The sequence below is a fragment of the Podarcis tiliguerta genome, assembly GCF_965153285.1.
Source record: "Podarcis tiliguerta genome assembly, chromosome: 12".
NCBI lineage: Eukaryota > Metazoa > Chordata > Lepidosauria > Squamata > Lacertidae > Podarcis > Podarcis tiliguerta.
In genome coordinates, this window is record NC_139545.1 from 29,129,781 (window position 1) to 29,141,687 (window position 11,907).

The 11,907-nt window shown below is 40.6% G+C and overlaps 1 long non-coding RNA gene across 1 annotated transcript; it reads left to right on the forward strand.

The window, feature by feature from the left end:
• Positions 1-6,366: 6,366 nt before the first annotated feature.
• LOC310660650 lies at positions 6,367-11,704 on the forward strand. The gene is made up of 3 exons (XR_014503574.1): positions 6,367-6,423; positions 8,166-8,306; positions 11,615-11,704. It is a non-coding gene; the product is annotated as an uncharacterized lncRNA (long non-coding RNA).
• Positions 11,705-11,907: the final 203 nt, after the last annotated feature.

The window sequence follows — 11,907 nt, forward strand, 5'->3', positions numbered from 1 at the left end:
TGGCATAGTGGTTAAGAGCGGTAGTCTCGTAATCTGGGGAACCGGGTTCGCGTCTCTGCTCCTCCACATGCAGCTGCTGGGTGACCTTGGGCTAGTCACACTTCTCTGAAGTCTCTCAGCCCCACTCACCTCACAGAGTGTTTGTTGTGGGGGAGGAAGGGAAAGGAGAATGTTAGCCGCTTTGAGACTCCTTAAAGGGAGTGAAAGGCGGGATATCAATCCAAACTCCTCCTCCTCTTCCTCCTCCTCTTCTTCTTCTTCTTCTTCTTCTTGTGCGACTCAGCCCATTTAAAAAATATATATATAAAGCAAGGTGGACTAAATTTGCTTCCGGGGCCCCTCATTGAAGAAGGATCCTGAAGCTTAAACTTCATTAGTTTCATAGTGGACCCTCCCCTGCTTATAACACCCTTTTTGTGGGATTGATCTGGAAGAGTGATTAAACTTACCCAGCATTTTTTTCAGAAACAAAATGGAACTCAAAACAACTTAAAACAATAAATTATGCATACAATGAAACTAAGATAAAACGAAAACAATTAAACCTAAGACCTGCTTCATGCGACAGCTCAAATATAATGCTGAAAGGTCAAGGAAATGGAATAAACTGCTGTGCAAATGCAGCCCAAATATGTAGATATACCATGCATGCAGCTTTCTCTGTTTGATTAAAGTCTGGTTGATGCAGCCTGACCTTGCTGTGCACCTTCAGTTTGCCCCCAAACATTCTGAAAGGGTCATCATCCTGATTTTTCAGAACACTCTCCATCTTTTCCTCTGGGAGCTGGAGTTCACCCATATGTATTTCTTTTCATGGTTATTAATTACAGATGAACTTCCTTCACACTTGACTGCAGAACCCAGACTAAAATGGGCATTTATTGAATAACAGCTCCTGTGCTGCTTAGGCAGATTCTGATGCCTTCCCTCCCACTTTGCTGTGTCCGTCATCCTTTAACTCCTCAGCCTTGTCAAAAAACAACAACAAAGCTATAGCCAGCTTCACTAATTGCCAGTTCCATCCCTAAATCAGCAGTTCATGCTCTCTCTATGCAAACTACCCAACAGAATGGCAAGGCAGGCAGACAGACAAAAGGATCTCGAACTCTTGCAGGCAATAATAACATGGCTTCTGCTGCTAACAATCAATCTTCGACAGAAACAAAGATGCAGATCTTAGAGGGTAGATACCATCCATCAGCCCAAGAAATTTTCAAAGGGGTCCTGCTGGCATAAGAAGCTGGAGTTCAGATAAATGATGTTCTTCCTTCCATGCCCAAAGCAGCTTACAAACCAGAAATACATTAAAATAACGGCACTAACAACTGCCTTTTGTAGGAGACAAAACCAACGAAAAAGAGCAAGTACATACTCACTCATACATGTCATACATGCACGAGGCTCAGAGAACAATAAAAAAGACCGTGCTGCTTTTATGTTATTTAAGCTAAACCACAGCCTGATCTTCATGTTATTCAACTCCCATCAGCCCCAGCAAGCATGACCAATGATCAGGGGTGACAGAACTTCTGGAAAGGACAATATTGGCTGACTTGGATCCTGATGGATTGGACGAAATGTCTACTAGACCAACTTCTTGTTTCTCATAGTGGCCAGCTAGATGTCTCTATGAAACCCATAACCAGAGCAAAAGGTGCTACTGAAGGAGCTTGCAGGTGTAATCTCAGAGCTTCTGTGTATAATCTTTGAGAATTCTTGGAGAACAGGTGAGGTCCCTGAAGGACTGGAGGTGAGCAAATCTTGTCCCCATCTTCAAAAGTGGGGGAAAGAAGATCCAGGTAACTACCAACTGATCAGCTTGACATCAGTACCAGGAACAGATCATTCAACAGTCAGTCTGTGAGAAGTTAGGAAAGGAAGCTGTGATTACTAAGACCCAGCATGGGTTTCTCAAAAACAAGTCATACCAGATGAATCTCATCTCTTTTTTTGATAGAGTTACAAGTTCGGTGGATGGGGCGGGGACCTATTTTTTCTCTGTCTTTCTTTCTACACACACAGCCCTCCCCTCACCAGTATTATTTCACTCTTCCAGATGAATTGGTGGCCTTATGTTTCTTCCCTGCCACAAAGGAATTCTGTGGTTACCTCTAGCTCTGCAAGCTTTGTGCCGATATCTTTTCTGCTCTTCTAGGAAAATGTGACATCTTGATCCTCGATGAAGAGGGCATTGCAGAAACTTTCCTGCTTAACTGTTTCCAGAATTGTGCCCTGGCTGAGGCTTGTTTATGAGGCAACTTCAACTGTTTAAGATATGAAAAGCCAGCCTTGACGGGAGTGGATATGACACAGTATAAAGGCTGAATTTATCAGAGCAAATGTGCCTAAGAGTGATAAATAAAACACTACTTAAATTTCAAACACATCCTTAAACAGCACAGATATGAAACTAATATGACAGTTCTTCGTCTTTTGTCAAGACAGCTGCATTCAAAAGATCCTTTTTTAAAAGAAAGGAACAGAAGTGAAATCTCTGGAAATTGTATAATGATTATATCTCAGAATGATGGCAGCAGGGGAAAAAAATAAAGTCTCTCAGAGCAAAACCTGATTTTACATTAGAAAGGTGCTTTATACCTAGTCAGGTGATTGGCCCACCCAGTTCAGTCTTGAAAATGGGACCTACTGGATGCAGAGCAGGTTGTCTAACACTGAGTTACAGCCCTTCCTATGGTATTTATGATTATTTACATTCATCAGTTGCTTTACACCATAAAGAGTCCGAAAGTGACTTGACAAGATAAAATACAACACATGAAATCACACTACCACGCGACCCACTGAGCATACTCCAGGTTATGCAGCTAGCTCTACCTAGTGTTGCTATCAGTACAAGAAACCGCAACAGAATAGGCCACCCATAGATAGGGCTACAGAACACTCATTTAGCCATTTGAAATATGTATCTATTTGGCACAGCCCCTCTAGAGAAATACACATGCAAAATATATGTCATTTTTCTCCCAAAGCCACACAACTCTTGGCAATAGGCTCGCCACCCCAAGGACCTTGCTATGGTTATGCTGTTTATCACCTCTGCAGTTTTCTATTGCTCCTCATGACAGATAAATTATAACTACTTCCCAAAACTCTTACTATTAATAGGTTAGATTTACTATTATTATTGCAAGCGTAGATGCCTACTCTTTGATTTTGGTCTTTAACGAGAGACCACTGAGAGGCAGGCAGTAGCTTTTCAGTGAACTGCAGAGACCTGTGAGTCATTAATAAGGGGGACAGAAGCTTGTTCTGCACACATACTACCATAGATACATCTACCCATTGTTAATATTGCAGAAGGGAAGGACGTCTCTTACAAAGACCTGTTTTTTGTTGTCTGATGCAGAGAGGTATATATCCTTTAGAAGATCCAAATTCTTTGCCAAGGCTTTGCAAAGAAATGATTTATCCTGTAAAGCTCAGGGAGTAGAAATGTAAACCACTATTATTAGCAGTATTCTTGTTGTTATTATTTTTAATGTGTGCAATGGCTGCTTGCTAAACACAATAAATCAAACTGAACTACCATGAATAGTTCAATTTTCCTTTTAGGTCAAGGAAATGCTATGCTGGAGAAGCAGAAGAAGCAGCAGAAGCCGTTGATTCACTTTAGTGGGATTTACTTCTTGAAACCTTTAGGGCACGGCTTCAAAGCCTTGGACAGCCTCCTGAAGCTTTGACGCCATGATGGAGCTAATATTCAGATCAAGGGTGGAGAATCTGTGCCCCTCCTAGATGTTTCTGGGTCTACAACTCCAATCATCATACCTGAAAGAGCATCTCCACCCCCATTGTTCTGCCTGGACGCTGAGGTCCAGCGCCGAGGGCCTTCTGGTGGTTCCCTCATTGCAAGAAGAAAAGCTACAGGGAACCAGGCAGAGGGCCTTCTCGGTAGTGGCGCCCACCCTGTGGAATGCCCTCCCATCAGATGTCAAAGCGATTAACAACTACTGGACATTCAGAAGACATCTTAAGGCAGCCCTGTTCAGGGAAGTTTTTAATGTGTGACATTTTAGTGTATTTTTGGTCTCTGTGGAAGCCGCCCAGAGTGGGCGGGTTACAAATAATAAATTATCATTATCATTATCATTATCATTATCATTATCATTATCATTATCATTATCATTATCATCATCATCACTGATCGTTTACCATGTTGGCTGGGGCTTCTAAGAATGCAAGAAGATCCCTGCTGGTTCAGGCCAATGACCCATGTAGTTCAGCATCCTGTTCTCCCAGTGGCCAACCAGATGCATCTGGGAAACACTCAAGCACTTTCCCCTCCTGTGGTCTGGTATGCAACTGGCCTTCAGAACCACTGTTGGCTTCAGCTGTGGAGGCAGAGCACAGCTTATGGGGCTAGTAGCTATTTATAGATTTCTCCTCCATGAATTTGTCCAGTCCTCTTTTAAAGCCATCTAAAAATGTCATGGGTAGGCAAATTAAGGTCTGGGGGCCAGATCCGGCCCAATTGCCTTCTAAATCCGGCCTGCAGACGGTTCGGGAATCAGCTTGTTTTTACATGAGTAGAATGTGTCCTTTTATTTAAAATGCATCTCTGGGTTATTTGTGGGGCATAGGAATTCATTCATATTTTTTTTCAAAATATAGTCCAGCCCCCACAAGGTCTGAGGGACAGTGGACCGGTCCCCTGCTGAAAAAGTTTGCTGACCCCTGAACTATGTGCTTCGTGAAAAGTACTTTCTTTTATCTGTCCTTAATTTTCCAACATTAAGCTTCATGGGGTTATAGTCTTATGAGAGAGGGAGAAAAACCTTTCTCTATACACTTTCTCCATGCCATGCATAATTTTATAAAATGCCACCATCTTGCCTCTTACATTTTTTCTAAGCTAAAAAGTCCTAAATGCTGCAACCTTTCTTCACCAGGGAGCTGCTCCATCCCCTTAATCATTTTGGTTGCCTTTACCAAACCTTTTCTAACTCAGCGATATCCCTTTTGAGATGAGGCCACCAGAACAGTACACAGTATTCCAAATGTGGTAACACCACAGATTTTTATAAGGAGATTATGATGCTGGCAATTTTTTTTTCAATTCCTTTCCTGATGATCCCTAGCATGGATTTTGCCTTTTTCACAGCTGCAATACACTGGGTCGACATATTCACTGAGCTATCTACGATGACTTCAAAGTCTCCAGGTCAATCACCGCCAGTTTAGACCCCACGAACATACGTTTTCCTTGCACCACTTTACACATGTTTACACTGAATTGCATTTGTCATTTTACCACCCAGTCACTTTGTTGGGAGATCTTCAGCATCACTTTTTGTTTTAATGACTCTGGCATTTGCACTTGCTGTACACATCAGAGAGAGGGTGAAGACACCTTCATTCAATATCCATTGAGCGATTTGTTATTCCATGCCTGCAAACCCTTGGACTCCTATTAAATGACTCAGGACCACAATACCTCAAGGACTGCCTCTTTCCATATGATCCTACCTGGACCCTGAGATCATCTTCTGAGGCCCTTCTTCGTGTACCTCTTCCTTGAGAGGTCTTGAGGGTGGCAACACAAGAACAGGCCTTCTCTGCAGTGGCTCCCAGTCTGTGGAATGCTCTCCCCAGGAAAGTTCACCTGGTGCCTTCATTATACACTTTTAGGTGCCAAGCATGGCCTTTGGTTGATTAAATTTACATCCTATGCCCTTTTAAAATGTGGGGGGTTTGGGGTTGTTGTTTTTATTTTGATTATGTATTTTGTGGTTTTATATTTTGATTTTATTATGTGAACCACCCTGAGACCTCTGGGTATAAGACGGTTATTATTAATAATAATAATAATAATGCTGTCGTCTGCGCATGCACTGACATCTGTGCATGCGTAATGGGATATCTCAAATGTTCACACTTCAGCTTACGTTTTCAAATCAGATGGAAGCTGGTTTGAGGGTAAACTTATCAGACAGCAGTATTTCTCAAGAAACGACAGGATACATATGGATTGTGCCTAATGTCATGTGTGCTCAGCTTCAAACACCAGCTGTGGGAGCACACTGGAGCCAGAGTAAATGGTAATGTGTACACAACCTAAGTCTGGGGGTGTTTTCAAACTTTTCTGCTGCTGCTTCTCTTTGCGAAAGCAGGGAGACCTTATGCAAGAGAAGCTGATCTGGACATAATGATTCCTTGCTTATAATAATGACTGCATTGACTTGTATTATTTATGCTTAATGACTGCTTTAAGCTGATTATTTCTTTGGTGGGGTGGGGCAGAACAGTGAGGGGGCCTGTCCTTCCCTTTCAGGTAAACAGGACTTTATGACAGGAAACCAGAGCAGGCTAATGTAAACAACGTATTTTGCCTACCTTTGTGTTTCAGCTCAGTAGCTCGATACAACCACATTTCTCCACAGACACGTCTTCCCTTATTGAAAGGTAATGGTGGGAACCAACCTAAGGACATGCAAAATGCAAGATTTTTTAATCAATGAGAAGCTATTAATTTAACCAACTCTTCCTGTAATAATATTGAGACAGACTGTCTGCCTGTTTTTACATTATAGCTAGCTTTGCAATCTGTGTGGAACGTAATGAGGTGTGTAATTTTTGTGAATTTATTGATTGTGAATAAGTAGTAAGAATTTAAAGCTGACAGATTGTAGCACTTTTCTCACTTAGTTCTTTAAAAATTAGCTCGTTTAGTATCAGCTGTTGACTTTTGCCACCGCATATGGAATTCATTTTGCTGGGGGTTTTTTTGGCGGGTGGGGGGAAGATAAGTTATATTCGAATAGAGTCTTGCTCTTATTCAACGGATCAGGGAAAAGCTTGAAATGTATGTAAAATCTCCACCGCTGCTTCAAGTGCTCCACTTAACAGCATGATCCTATGCATGCTTTCTAAAAAGTAAGTCCCGTTGTGCTCATTGTGCTTACTCCTAGGAAAAGGAATGCAGGATTGCCACCTAAATAATGGAATATAGGGGTACAGCCTGGTGGCATTACAAGTGTTGGCTTAATAGTGTATAAAATAATGGATGAGCTCATCTGTACATAGAGAACATAAGATGAGTCTGTTGGACCAGGCCAGTGGCCCATCTAGTCCAGCATCTCCCAGTGGCCAACCAGATGCCTGTGGGAAGTTTGAAAGCTGAACATAAACAACAGAACTCTACTGTTCGAGCAACAGACCCTTGCTCCAAATCTCTTATTTATGTCACATTAGGCTGAAAGAGATGAGAAATAAAACCATTTTTGTGGTAGCAACCTTGTCATGAAACTCCCTTTCCTGGGGAGCCTTGTGATTTTATTGATTTATTTGACAAATATTGGCAGTCTATTAACAATGTTCTCTGGCTGGTTCAGTTCTCTGAATAGGGAGTTAGCTACCTCTGGTCTAGTTGTAATGGTCTAGTTGTTACCTGCTGTCAGGGATTGGGCTCAAGGGGGGGGGAGAGATGGAGGAGGAGGGGGAGTGGTGGACGCTGCAGGAGAGGGGGAAGGCAGCGCTGAATTACAGCAGGGCTTTGAGGAATTTGAGGAAGGTCACAGCTCAGAGATAGACAAACGGAGAAGTTGGGCAGTGTTGGAAGAAGAAGGGGGGACTGCAAAGGGGCAGCTAGATGACACATTGTCACTGGAGAGCATTTCTGATCCCCCTTCTCCCAGAATGCAATGTTTGTTAGGAGTACAGGAACAAAGGACTCAGAGACATTTGGCCACAAGTGGCCACCATAAGGGAAGATGCTGTTGTTAGGATGGAGGGAGAAGGAGCCTAGTTTGGAGCTACACTATTGTTGAGGCTTGTTGCGTTCTTTAGCCTCTCACTATTCGGATTGAATAAAACTCATTAAAAATACAGTCATACCTCGGGTTGCAAGCGTGATCCGTGCGGGAGGCACCTTCGCAACCTGCAGAGCCGTGTCTGCGCACGCATGCGCATGATGCAATTTGGTGCTTCAGAGCATGCTCTTGACATCATTTTATGCTTCTGCGCATGCAGCGAAACCTGGAAGTAACCCATTCCGGTACTTCCGGGTTTGGCGCAGTCCGCAACCCGAAAATGCGCAACCCGCAGAGTTCGCAGCCCAAGGTATGACTGTACCTTGTTTTCTCTGCTGCAACTGGGGGGGGGGGGAATAGCTTTCCTAAGCCTTGACACCTGCTTTACCCCTTCAGGCAGGAAAACCTGAAGAAGGACGTCCGGTCAAAATGTGGACAGGTGGAGGTGATCCTTCAGGAAACTTGGCTCCAAGTCATTTAGAAAATGGGGCAGTGGGAACAGTTCACAGAAGCTGACTGCATCAAATTTGCATAGGAGTGGGTGAATTTGTCCATTTAGGTTTCTCTTGTTTTCACATTGTTCTAGTCTTAACATTCAGTTCTCCGCATTTCCACCTCGGTCTGAGTTTTCTATTTTTAAAGCATTTCTCCTAATATGCACATTTTTTTGTGCATGTGATTTTGCCTATAACGAACATTTTTGCAAAACATTTCCCGTAGCACATGCTAAAAACATTCGTGTTTAGATAAGGCTACCCAGGCGCTTAGGAAGCTGAGGTAATTTCAATCTGTTTTTGTATTTCAGCGTTTGTATGTTTTAAAGTAGGGGTTGTGGGTTTTTCTTCATCTCAGTGTTTTTGCTCTCAAAAAAAAAAATGCTTTGAGATTTATTTATTTTTTTACAAGCAAGCAGTGTATACATACTATGAAATTATATATATATATATATATATATATATATATATATATATATGCACGTCATTTTCATGAATATACAGTACACATTTTTATGCACACTTTAGCACAGTATATGGATCTTTGTACACATTACTTGTCTGGAGAACTGCAGTGCAAAATTCAGAGAAGTGTGGATTTTGAAGGATGGTTGCATTTCAGCTCTTTTACTGTTTCAGAAAGCATGAGTTGCGTAGACTTGCCTTTAAAAGTGAATCAAATTTCTCCTTCATTGCTAGGTATGACACACAAGGCAATATCAGCAAGCCAGCTCTAGTTTAGAGCATAAAATGATTCCAACTAATAGCTGAATAGGCAGACTTTAAAAAAATATGAGCACATACCTAATGTATAACTACATCATTTTAAGAAGAAGATTTTCTAAATCAGTTTAAACTGCTCCCCCCCCCCATCCATGCTAAGTTATGGCATATTTCTACAATAAACTTAAAAATAAGTATTCAAAGAAGGAACCTGCTGTCAGCAGATGGTTACAGGATTTTGCAGTTCTTGATTGATCTATTATCTCTGCAATATTTCTCTGATCTTTTCATCTGCATTCTGCACACCATCTAACACCTTATGACATTATGTGTGATAGCTGTGGTACTTCTATAGCTAGCACTTATATTTTCTGACAGGTACAGATCTGTCTCGAAACAATTTTTGCAAAGTCTTGAACATTTTAATGTATTTTTGTCAGGATTTTCAAACCTGATATTAAGTGAGTAGTCAACAGCTGTTGATTCATATTGTGTGCGTGTGCGTGTTTTAAAACACACACACACACACACACACACACACACACACTTTCTTTTCTTTTCTTGCTTTTTGATGTATCTTTTCTCAGATATCAAGGAATGCCAGCACAGCTTTTGCAATTAACTCATATATTACTTTCTGCATAATGCACTTGAAGTCCTAATTAAGGAGTTTAATCAGATAGAGTTAGCTCTGCTTTTGTCCGTTGAACTCATGCACTCTGTTGGTAGCTGAGTGGTACATCGTGTGTTTATTTAAGCACCACATGTATGCCCAATATGTTTTCATTTGTTTAAGGGACATACATGCAGAAATATGTTGTCATAGTTTATTAAAAAGACTTATATGCTGTCTTTTATCATAATGAAAGAAGGGCTGTAACTCATTTGTAGAGTATCTGCTTTGCTTGAAAAAAGGTCCCAGTTTAAATCCCTGGCATCTCCAAGCAGGTTTGGAGAGACGGCAATCCAAAATCCTGGAGAACCACTGGGCCAATAGTCTGACTTTTGTATAAGGCAGCTAGGGTTTTAGTGCATTTGCTTGAAAGCAGAGCTGTTAAAAAGACATAATCAGCAGACCAAGTTGATGGACTATGCTGAAATGGCAAAATTAATTGGGAAGCTCAGGAACCAAGAAGACAAGAAATTGAAAAAAGAATGGGAAATGTTTATAATGTATATACAAAATCATTGCAAACAGGTCAAAACATTAGCAGGATTTTAAATACATTTGTAATGTAATAGAAACTACAGATAATTTAGGAAGATTATCCCTGGATGGGATGGGATGGCGGGAAATCGGGAGATGCAGAATAATCTCGATATGTGAATGTGTATGGCATTTTGATGTAACTTTTTCTTTTTTCTTCCTTTTTCTTTTTGTTCTTCTTTCTTTTCTTTCTTTTTGAAAATCAAATCAATTTTTTTTAAAAAAAAAACACATAATCAAACTTTGTATTTTTATCTCTAGTTGTTTTGAAATAAAAGTGAGGTCAGAGTTGCTGGAATACTTTTTTGTGAAATCTCTGGTGCTTCCCCTTTTTTCATGATGGTTAATTATTTTCTCATAAACATATACAAGTGCAGATCACTTAATATCAGTAGATAGAGGAATAACATGGTGGAAATTGTACCACTGATGAGCTTATCAAAAAGATTTAATGAGATTGCCACTGAGTCACAGATTCGAGGTTGCCTGTTTACATGACAAATTAAAACTGAACAGGCTACTGTACAATGCTGACCTGATATATTTAAAAGAGCACTAAAAGAATAAGCAGGTAAAACTATTATGAGATGAACAAGAGTTAATGTGACCAGGCATATAATATAAACTACATCTAAAAAATCTGTTGGATATAAATCAATGGGTCATGAAAATTTAAGGAAATTTAACTTGCCTAACTCCCTTTCCGATTTAATAGGATCCATTAAATAGGAAACAGTATAGCTAGCTAATGAAAAGAACACCAAAGTTATCACGTTCTGTTGTGTCCTCCCTGGGTCCTTTTGTCCTTTGATTGCACTGGTAGATAATATTATTTTGTTCCCAAGGAAATATGTCCCTTTGATTAGGTTGTAGATATTCTCTCATTTGTCATTGTTCTATCGAGCTCTGCCATATAACAGCAGGAACCCTTGATTATTTAATTGCTTGTAAGAACTCATTAAATCTTACTATCAATCATGGGACATATGGTAAATATCACCCAATGGTACAAGAGATTGTTACAGAGACCTGTCACTAGGGCATACCATTTGCTTTTATATTATGAGTCTATTGTTTGGTTGCCCGGCCACAATTATTTTTAATTACTAATGATTTACGGAGAATAGTTCATCTACTGATATGAGCATGTTCTTAGAAAGAACACGAAAAACACTGGCAATTTAAAAAGTAGGCGTTTCTGGACAGCTGATATATTATAGCAGCTAAGAGAATTAACTTTGATCCATGAACTTGCTGGTTCAAGGCTCACCTCAGCCATGACCTCACTAAGTATGGCTTCTTCTGCAATGCAGGAATGATGGATATGGCTTCGCAGGCCTGTTTTTAAGTATTACTATGTTAGCATATGTGATGTCTTTTGAGCATGCTTAAATTATTGCACATTTTCATTCATTTTACAGATGCTGGTCCTGGGCCAATGAATATCTGATCTTTATACCAACTTGCTGGCTTGAATGTGGATGGAGAGTTGAATAAAAAGTAAAGCCAAAGAGGTCACAATGGCAGGCCAAAGGTGTCCACCTTCCAGGAAAATAATTGCCAATACCGTATTGGCCCGAATATAAGCCACACCTTTAAAATTCAAGGGGGGGGGGAGAAGATAATACCCAAATATAAGCCGCTCCCTTAAAATTACGCAGGCACTCACACCCGTAAATGGCAAATTTTTGTAAGGTTGCAAATTTAAGTCACA